Genomic DNA, 10,921 nt, shown 5'->3' on the forward strand with positions numbered 1-10,921 from the left:
TAAACTGTTTCTCAACCACTCAGTTTCATTTTGTATATATTTTTGTTACTTTTTTATAAAAGATTGTTGAATTAGATTTTTGTCCAATCTCTGACTTTTTCATTTTTAATAATTATTCAATTCATTTCAATTTAAAGTTATGAGAGTTAGACTTATATTGTGCTCTCACTGTATTATGGGTTCCTTTTTTTTCAAGTTACGATTTTTCACCTTTTCTGCTCTAAACACAATATTACATTCCTTAATTAATCTTTCAGGTGACCCCAATCTGCTTGCTCCATTCTCTTTAACCTTCATCCCTTTTTTCACTTTACTGCCCTTTTCCCTTTAAAGTTGTATTTATTAGATTTTTTTTCTCTCCTGCTTTAATCTGGTTATATAGGTTTCTATTCCTCTCTCTTTCCTCTCAGTTTAGGCAAGTAAATATTCCTTCTTCACCTTCCCTTCAATTAGTCCTGTTTATTACTTTAAAAAAATCATTTCTTTATCCCTTTCTTAAAAAAAAAATCTTTTTTTTTTCTTTTTTTTTTGCGGCTTTGCAAGATGCCTTCCAGACTAAGGAAGATGCGGAAGCTCCGCGGGCACGTCAGCCCCGGCCACAGGTGCATCGGCAAACATCGAAAGCACCCCGGAGGCCGCGGCAATGCAGGAGGGCTACACCATCAGCGGATCAACTCCGACAAATATCATCAGGTTATTTTGGTAAAGTGGGTATGAGGCATTACCGATTGAAGAAAAAACAAAGCTACTGCCCAACTGTCAATCTTGATAAGCTGGGGACACTGGTCAGTGAGCAGACCAGGATTAGTGCTGCCAAAAACAAGGAGGGCCTTGCCCCTATCACTCATGTTGTGCGGTAGGGCTACTACAAAGCCCTAGGAAAAGGGAAACTCCCCAAGCAGCCAGTCATCGTGAAGGCGAAGTTCTTCAGCAGAGCAGAGGAAAAAGTCAAGGGTGTTGGTGGAGCCTGTGCCCTTATGGCATAAACATCCAACGTTAGCAAATAAAACACAAGACTTCATTGTTAAAAAAAAAACAAAATTTCTCCCTCTCTCTCTCTCTCTCTCTCTCTCTCCTTTCTCTCCTCTCTCTCTCCTCTCTCTCTGTCTCTGTTTCTGTGTCTCTGTCTCCCTCTCTTTCTTTCTGTGTCTCTGTCTGTCTCTTTCGTCTCTCTCTCTCACTTTCTGTCTCCTCCATCTCTCTCCCGCTCCCTCTGGTTGATGAGCCCCATAATTATCTGTTCTCTCTTTATTATCAATATTGCACATGCAGTCAAAATATCAGAGATATCTAGAATCTTCCCTTCTCAGCAGTCTCTGATATTGCTTTGTAGAACTTGCGCCCAACATTCTTCTTTTCCATTGCTGTTTTCCCCCCACAATGCTATTTATTGCTGCTATTAGAAGAGACACTGCCTCATGGCAGAGCTCCTTCCCCACTATGGCCCTAGTTATGCAGCCAGCTAATCTCTACTCTCCCTCGTAACTTTTTCTTTTTCTGTTGTTGTTGTTGAATCATTTTTGTCCTGTCTAACTCTGTGTGACCAACTTTGGGCTTTCCTTAGCAAAGATACTGGAGTGGTTTACCATTTCCTTCTCCAGCTCATTTTATAGATGAGAAAACTGACGTAAACAGGGTTAAGTGACTTGCCCAGAGTCACATAGCTAGTAAGTCCTGAGATTGGATTTAAACTCAGGGAGATGAGTTTTTTTGACTCCAGGCCTGGGACTCGTTCCCTTGTGTCACCTGTTTGACTCAAAAACCTTCCCCCTTTGTCCATGCCTTTCTGCTCCCCTAGATGTTAGTTGTCCAAGGAGATCCAATTCCCTTTCCCACTTCTGAAGTAGGGTGAGTGATCTTTATAAACACCAAATCCCCCAGGTCACACCCTATTCAAGGTCCCCAACTCCCTTCACAGACTATCTCTCTTCACCTATAAAAGTATTCATTAGCAGAGCCCTCCCATCATCAAAGCAAGGATTCCTTCTTTCCTTTCTTCCTTCCTTCCTTCCTTCCTTCCTTCCTTCCTTCCTTCCTTCCTTTCTTCCTCCTTCCCTTCTTACTTCCCCCTTCCTTCCTCCTCCCTCCCTCTCTTCCTTCCTCCCTCCTTTCCTTCCTTTTTATATCTTTTTTTTCTTATCCTCCTCTCTTCATTGATTCTCCTATAAGCTCTTCTCTTTTTGAGATTATAGGAGACACCTTTCCCTCATTGTTGACCTTTGAATTGACTGTGGCATATGACTCACTCCTTTCTAATTCACTGTTCCCCTTCTCTCTTTCATGTACCCTTCCATCTTGTAGTGTAGTCCCACCAAAGCAACATCAAGAACAGCACTGGTTCTGAGTGTTGCTGGGTTCTGTCATGTGCCAGGCCCATCTCCTCACTCTTACCTCCACTAGACTTTGATCTTCACTCCTGTCTCCTTATGAACAGTTAGAAAGAAACCTCTTTCTTCTCTCTCTGCTGTCATTGTTTTTCTACTGCTGTTTGTAACTGCTGCACCCATTCACTCTTACTGAATTTCTTTTCTTTAGGGTATCAGAGTCCTCTCTTAAGTTTTGGTTTTCTTGCTAAAACTGTTTCCAAAACCTCTTTGTTATTGAACCATTGTTTGCCTCTCCTACTGAAGGTCAGATTCTCCAGGTAGAGGGCCTGGCCTTCATCCTGAGCTCCATTCCTCTCTAGAACATTAGTGCACTCCCTTCTTTTTTCTGGTGAGTGTGGAATAGACTTGCATTCCTCAGATTCATTTCTTTTGTCTTTGGTGGTTTTCTGAACACTTGGAGAATATTTTTTTCTGAATCTAATTGTTAAATTTAATTACTCTGTGTCTTGGGATTTTCAGACTTGTTTTTTTTTTTATTTTGCTTTCTGGAAATTATCTGTGAATTTTTCCAAGCAGCTCCTCATGTATTAGTTCAGAGCCCTGGGCAGTTCTCTCCCATTCTGTCCTGAGCCACATTGTTGAACATTTTCATCTTGTCCTGTTCTGGGAGGCTTATGACCCTGAGGTCGTCTCTCTCCCTCCCGTCGTGGAGATCAGGAACTTTGCTTGCCTAGTGATGATACGCTGTCTTCATGTGGTTGGTTTTTACTTCTCTTAGCTCAGGTTGTCCTTCCCTTCTCTGTATGTGCTTTCCCCATCTGTTGTCCTCTCTTTCATTTCTTTGGTAAGGCTTATGATCACGGTTCAACTTTTGTCTATTCTGTCCATCATTACTGTTGTTCAGGCCACAGATTCTGCTTTTTCCAGCCATTCAGGCTGCACATGTTGTGCTTTCACGTTCTCCATCTCACCAAGTCATCACCAGTTCCTTTATTATTTCCAGATCTGAGCTCCTTGCTTCTCCTTGCTCAGAGATCCACCTCCTGCCTCCAGGCTTTTGCACTGAGTGTCTCATTCCTGGAAGACTCTTCCTCCTCATTTCTCCCTCCTGGCTTCTTTTAGGTCCTGGCTAAAGGTTCATCTTCTGCTAGAAACCTTTCCTGGTGCTTTTTAATCTTGGTCTTATTAGCCCCCACCTGAGATTACCTCCAATTTACCTACTTATATCTTGTTTGTACGTAGTTCAATCAATCAACATTTATTTAATGCCATATGTGCCAGGTATTGAAATAAGTCATGGTGATACAAAGAAGGGCAAAGGTTATTCCTTGCTCCTAAGGCATCCACAGTCTAACTGAGGAGACAATATACAAACAGCTCTGTACAGATAACCTATGAGGAGGCTGGGGCAGAGATGAGTGAGGAGAAGCCCCCAGGCATGGAGGACAGCCAATGAAAATGCCCGGAGTCCAAAGATGGAGGGGCTTGTTCGGGGAACAGAAAGGAGGCCACATCGCCTCTAGGTTCATGTTTTGTCATAAAAGGGGAACACTCCATTCAAACAATGCTGGGAGATGAAACTCCATGACAATGGGCCACGGTTCTGCACACACTGCAGCATTCTAGAAATGTCACTTTTTGTTAGCATCATGAGAATGGTTAGTATGAAGTTTTGTGTGAATGTGTCCCAAAGTTAACAAAGCATTGTCCACAGCCAAAGCAAATTCTCAGTCACCTCTCTGTGATTCCCCTGTAATCACATCAGAGGCTCTCAGACGCCATCAGGCACATGGGTACCCTGCGAGGATCTCTCTTCTCTCTAACTTGTTGTCCCTACAGGGAAAATCTGAGAACAGAACTTCATTGTCTGAAAACCCTCAGCATGTTGACAACCATTACTCTTGCAATCACATGGCTCATACAGTTCAGAGAATGAGCAGGTTTATTTATAGGTCAAAGAAAAAAATGACGTAGATAAGTGATGGCTGGCTAGGTTGGTACACAGATAGATACCTAGACAGATATAGGGTGCTTATTAAGCTGTGGTAAGTGGTGGGGACATAACAACCAAGCCAGACGGGCTCTGTCCTCAGGGATTTAAGGATGTTATCATGGGCGAAGACAAAACAAAAGGCAGCTGCCAAGGTGCTACCGTCTCACCCAGGATGGCTGTCAAGGTGCTATCCAGGCTTGGAACCCAGCAAGCTAAGGGTAAATCAAACCCCAGGGTGGTTCAGGGAAGAGCCCAATTTGTCCTTTGGGAAAGGAGTTGTGATGATTATCCCAGTGATGCTCTTCTGACTGGAGATGTGTGGGAACTGAAATGACAGCTCTTATCAGTATTCATGGAAAATAACTTTACTCCCAAGAGCCGTAACTAGGAAATCTGGCATCCAGGATGGTTTCAGCTGGGGGAGGGGAGACTGCAGGATCTTGCCAGGAGGAAGGCTTGTGGTGGGGTGAAAAACAGAGGAAAACTACAGGGGGCTGGGTCAGGAGGATATGCATCATTTAATAACTGCCCTTTGTCATCAGTTATTCTTGCTAACTATGAGCTGATCTCAGTTTTGCTTTGTTTTGTTTTGTTTTCCCATGCAACCAGCCCTGTCAGATTCCTCTCCATTTGATTATCCTGACGTTAAGCTCTGGTCACCCTCCTCTTAGAACTCATTTGAGTCCCTACACATTTTTTCTTGCTGAGCCTCTCATGCCTGGATCTGCTTTCATGTTTCCCCACCTATCTGCATAGTCGCCTATCCATCAGCCTGAAGGCTTCCATTACTGGCTGCTGAGGGTGGGCTCCCTGCCCCCTCATTGTGGCTCCTCTACTGGGCCATGATCTGTCCAGAGCTCTCCATAGAGGAGCACTGAACTTTTCAGCCACTCTGATTAGTGTGGGATCCTGGGTGCCACTTAATCAGCTTTCCATCTTGGGTTCTGTAGGAGGGAATTTGATATTTCCCCTTGTGCTACAAAACAAGATCAGCTCGATCATGGTGACTGCGCAGTCTACTACGAATTCTTCCCTGGCATCCAAGCAGAGCCTGCCTCTCCCATGTTATCATGTTCCAGTGAATGACCAAAGCATAGAATTTGAGCAGGAAGGAGGGAGCCACAGATGATATCTGGATACTCTCATTTGCTTTTTTTTTTGAGGGGAAAGGGCAGGGCAATTGGGGTTAAGGTCACACAGCTAGTAAGTGTCAAGTATCTGAGGCCAGATTTGAACTCAGGTCCTTCTGACTCCAGGGCTGGTGCTCTGTGTGGCGCACTGTGCCACCTCGCCACCCCGGATACTCTCCTTTCTTGCTTTTATGATGTTGTTCTCTTGGCTCTCCTCCTATCTGGCTGACCCCTCCACAGGCCCCTTTGCTGGGCCACCCTATAGATCACCCCTCACCACGGCTGCCCCTCAAGGCTCGGCCTCAGGCTTTTTTTCTCTGCACCTTCTCTCTGGTCGACCTCATCAATTCCCAAAGGTCCAATCTTCGTCTCTATGGAGACAACCCTAGGATTATGGACTGAGCCAATTGCCTATAATTAGAAAATTGCAAATAGGTTCTTGTGTGCATTTTAAATGCAACATGTTCAAAGCCGCACTCATTGCCTTTCTGTGAAAATCCACCTCTCATTTTCACTTTCATATTACTGTTAAGGGGGACGATATCCTGCTAATTGTCCATATTTGCAACTTCTATGAAATCCTGTCCTCCTCACTCATTCTCCCAACAAATCTTATGCCTGATCTTATCATTTATGCCTTCACAATATCATTCCTTCTCTATTTATCTGTTCAGGAAAGGACTACCTTAGTTCAGGCGCCCATCACCTTTCCCCCAGACTATTGCAATGGTCTTCTAACGAATCTCCCAGGCTCAAGTCTCTCTCTGCTCAAATTCACTCTTTGCTCGGCTACCTAAAGGATATTCTTTTTGTTGTTGTTGTTTTGGAGGGGGGAAGGTAGGGCAGTTGGAGTTAAGTGACTTGCCCAAGGTCACACAGCTAGTTTTTGTGTTAAGTGTCTGAGTCAGGATTTGAACTCAGGTCCCCCTGACTCCAAGGGCTGTTGCTCTATTCACTGCGCTACCTAAAGGATTTTCTTAAAGCATAGATTTGACTCTGTCACTCCCCTTCTCAAGAAAATTCAGCAGCTCCTTATCGTCTTCAGAATTAAATATCAACTTCTCTGTTTAAACTCCTCAAACTATTCCCAACCTTCCTTTCCTTTCTTTCTTCTTCTTTTTTCCATACATACTCTTTGCAATATACTCTATGTTCCAGCCTTATTTCACCTATTTCCCAGAACCTTACCCTACACACACACTCACAAACTCATGAGCACACACACACACACTCACACTCACACACACACACACACACACACATACACACACACTTTAGCAGCAGCAGTGTGGGTTGGGAGGAAGCCCTCTAGTTTTACACTCTGCATTTGATTTCTGCTTCTCCAATTCATTAATCTGTTGACCTTGACCATAACCATCTGCCTTTTCTGTGTCTCAGATTCCTCATTTGTAAAATACAATATTAGAGCAAATGAGTTGAAGACCCCTTTTGTCCCAAGATTCTCTGACTTTTTTGGCTCTGAACTAGGTCATTAATTCCCTTCTGGGGGCACTGGGCCCGTCTCATGTAAATAGATGGTGTATGAAAGATTTAGCAAATATATTCTAAAATGTATACAATACTCAAATTTTTTTCTGATTTTTTTCCCACACTCTACACAAAATTATGAAGACCAAGGGAGAGAGATTTAGCAGCTGCACAGGAGTTGAAGGAATGTTTGCAACTTCAGATGTGCCAACTTATAACTGGAAGGTTATTTTTTTTCCTTTCCTTTATCACCATAGCTCTGATGATGCCAATGAGAAGGAACAGATCACTCTGGTAACCCTAGATATTGGCCTAATTGGGAAGCAAACTTTAAATAAAGTCTTTCCTACCCACCTGACCTTCAGTTTAGAAGAGGCCATTTCCCCAAGCTCTGAAACTTTCCAGATCCTCTGCACTCAGAGGTCCCAGAAAAAAATGGATCCTTGGAAAGGTTTCTTGCCATTTTTTGACATTTCCTTATAAATGACCCTTAGCAGTCTATCATTCTAACCTGTATTCTCTTAAGAATGGGAACTATTATTAAAAAAAAAAGTCCTGGGACATCTTGTAGTCTCCTCATTCATGACATCATCATCATCAAGATCCCATTTTAAAAAGTCCATGAAATATATTTTCTCAAACTGGAAATCCTTGGGAACCCCTAAATAGACTAAGGTTCATTTATTTGCAAATTTCCTTGGGCCTAATTGATAAGAATACTACATCCACTAATATGAACTGCAATGCACCCAAGATAGTCATGTTCAAAGACTGATCTCTTTTCTTAACCAGAGGGCACAGGAAAAGAAAAGGAATCCAAGATCACAAGAGAAAAATGGCTCTGTCTCTTTAGAGTGAATGCTGGTCACTAATGAGCTTTGATCTGACCAGGCTCCCTGAAGTGGACACATTCCAAGGACAGAATGTACAACTTGCTAGACCTCAGCAGCAATGGAAGGCTTGTCCTGGCACCTGGACAGAGCAGTGGCAGGAGTGTTGTTTCAAGAGAAGGCTTTGTAAAAGGCTTTCTGCTGCAAGCCAAGCCAGCTTTCCAAAGGAATGTAATCTTTGCTGCTGACGGCAAAAGCAGTGGCAGGACCTGGTGTCTAAATTCATGGGTAAACATGGGAGATCAAAGATGGCTGAGGATCCCAAGGCCATGGGTCATTAAGTACTTTAGCACCATGATAGCTGGAAAACAATTAAACAGATTTTGTTGTTGCTATTGTTTGAATAAAGGGGGAGAGAGAGACTGAGGGACACTTTTCCTGCTGCCTATTCATGGTAGTCCTGTCACCAGATGTGGCTTCCAAACCTCCAGATGGCCTTCCCTGTACAAAATTATCCAAGTGCCTTTAGTGTCCAAGCAATTATGTTTCCCCTCACAGCCTGGATAGATTTGGGTACATGAGATGGTAATATTTAAGAACATGCCATGTTTCCTAGATAAAGACAAAACTACCAGTCTTTATCAGTAGTAGAACATTACCCTGACCTTAGGAGAAGAAAACTCTCTTTCTAGCAATTGAACATTCATGTCAAGTCAAAAAGGATTTATTAATGATTTAGTATGTGTCAGGAACTCTGATGAGCGCTGGGAAAAAAAAACTATGAGGAAAAATATAGTCCCTGTCTTCAAGGAGCTTACATTTTAATGCAGAAAGGCAACAAAACCATTGGGGAAACATGGAAAGGCAGCTTCCTAGTGGGGGCATGGTAGAAGAGTAGGCAAGAGAGTTAGGAGTTGAGCTGGGAGATCAGTAAAGGGAGAGGCATGGCTGGCCTTGGCAGTTACTAGGAAGGGAAGTTCTAAGAGTAATTCAACAGAATAGGGGAACGAGAGGGGCAGAATCATCTTCCAGTAAGTGTAACAAGGCTACATGGTTGAAGACATTTTCTAAATTAAGAAGCCTGCTGAGACACATTGAAAGAGGAATCTTAAAGCTTTCTCTCTCTGTCTGTCATATATATACACACACACATACACATATGTATACATACAAATATATATTTTATATATATAATGTATGTATATACTCAATTAAGAGTTCTGGTTTCATTTAACTAATTGATCAAATTACTTTTGTGAAAGACCAGTTTCTGTGAAGATTTCGCAACAACAGAAGTTACAAAACATTGGGGTCCCCTAATTACCATGGGACACTCTCTCCATTACACTCCCTTGGTTCCTGGAAACTGAGAACTCAGAGTTAAAGCAATCCCCCTATCATGATCACTGCTGAATTCAGTGCAGCTAGCAGTTAAACCATGGCTGGATTACCTGCAACCTCAAGGCCACACATGGCCCTCTAGGTCCTTGAATGCAGACCTTTGACTGAATCCAAACTTCACAGAACAAATGCCCTTCATAAAAGGATTAGTTCCATAAAACTTGGACTCAGATGGCTTTACCCAGAGATCTAGAAGGCCTCAAGTCCTCAACTCCACCCCTGATTAAACCACTATGGTTCCCCCTTACTTGCCCTTGATCTGTAGTGGGTCAAATATGTTGCTCGAGACTTTGCTCCTCAACATTTTACATCTGGAAAATCCCAGAATGGATTCTAGTCTTTAGACTTTTGCTCAAAGCTCAAGATCCAATGAAGTCATACCTTCTCTACTATTTCTTCACCAAAATCAGAAAGAACAAACATGAAGAGGTAAAGAACAGAGGAACTTGTTCACAGACCTTATGGGTCGGTCCCAGGCCAAGCTTTCTCCTCATGCATTCAGAGACATGTTTTTCACTTGAACAGCAGCCAGGCAGGAAGTAACAAGACTAAGAGATTGCCTTTGACTGGTCAGTGCCCAGTGAATGACCTCACCTCCACCTGCAGCCCTGCAGTCAGTCAACAATCCTCCTCTCTTCTCTCCACCAGCTAGAGCAGAACTAGTTACAGAATGAACAAGTAGTGTCCTAATCAGGGAAGAGAGACTTTCTACAAGTCCACCTCTGTTTCTCTCTACTTGTACATTATCGTGACTTTGTGGAAGCAAGTTCTCCCGCCTCTCTAATGTGAACTGGGGGGGAAGGAGAGTACCATGGGCATGATCTTGGAATAGAGCTGCATTGGCATGATACACACACACACACACACACACATTTCTGTGTCTATGCATGTATGCCCATACAAATATGTATGTATAAATGCATGCACATCTGTGTATGTGTGCTATATGTATCTGTGTATACATGTATGCGTGTATATTTGTATGTGGGTGGGGGTGGGGGTGTATGTGGGGGGCTATGTGCATATGTGTGCTTATCTTACAGCTGCTGTAACATAACCACCTTGAGAGCAGAGGTTGTTTTATTTTCTGTCTTCATATCCCCAGGCCTAGTAAAATATCTAGCATAATAGGCACTTTAAAAGTATTTGTCAAATATAATTTAACTTCCTCTAAATCATGCTTTTTTAAATTTTTGTGACACAATTAATGGCTTTGGACAGGGCATATCTTTATAAAATACTAAAATATGTTGAAGTGACATCTTACTAAACTAAAAGGAGAAGGAAATTGGCCATCATATTTATATTTTGTAAGATCGTTGTCTTAAATACATTCAGTTCTCTTAAGAATATTCTACCACTATCTGTCATTTCCTTGTCTCGATAAGTGTACTTAGTAAAAACCAATCTTTCCTCAAACATTTGACTATGTGGGAGATTGGATATTTCGTCCTGATTAATAAATATTTGAAGATTATGGTGTTTTGTACAAATCAGAAACTCAGAGATATAATTAGAATTGGGATGAAATGATCTGTAAAAAAACTTTCAAACCTGATTCTATTAAGTAATACTTAAACATGTGTGAATTACAATTGTACAAGAAAAATGAAACATAAATTTATTCCTAGATTCCTACTTGAAAGGAACTCTATAAGCTTTCAAACCTAGTTTTTAAGTAAAATACAATGGTAGACCATGAATAATGGAATGGACTTTTAAAGAAATAGAAAAGTCATAAATAAAGCATTT

At 42.1% G+C, this 10,921-nt stretch overlaps 1 pseudogene; it reads left to right on the forward strand.

Moving 5' to 3' along the window:
• The first annotated feature begins 543 nt into the window (after positions 1-543).
• On the forward strand, positions 544-986 carry LOC138157824 (large ribosomal subunit protein uL15 pseudogene; annotated as a pseudogene).
• The last annotated feature ends 9,935 nt before the right edge of the window (positions 987-10,921 follow it).

Source organism: Petaurus breviceps, unplaced genomic scaffold (genome assembly GCF_028583685.1).
Source record: "Petaurus breviceps papuanus isolate PSGF00001 unplaced genomic scaffold, PetGlider_PUasm1.0 173, whole genome shotgun sequence".
NCBI lineage: Eukaryota > Metazoa > Chordata > Mammalia > Diprotodontia > Petauridae > Petaurus > Petaurus breviceps.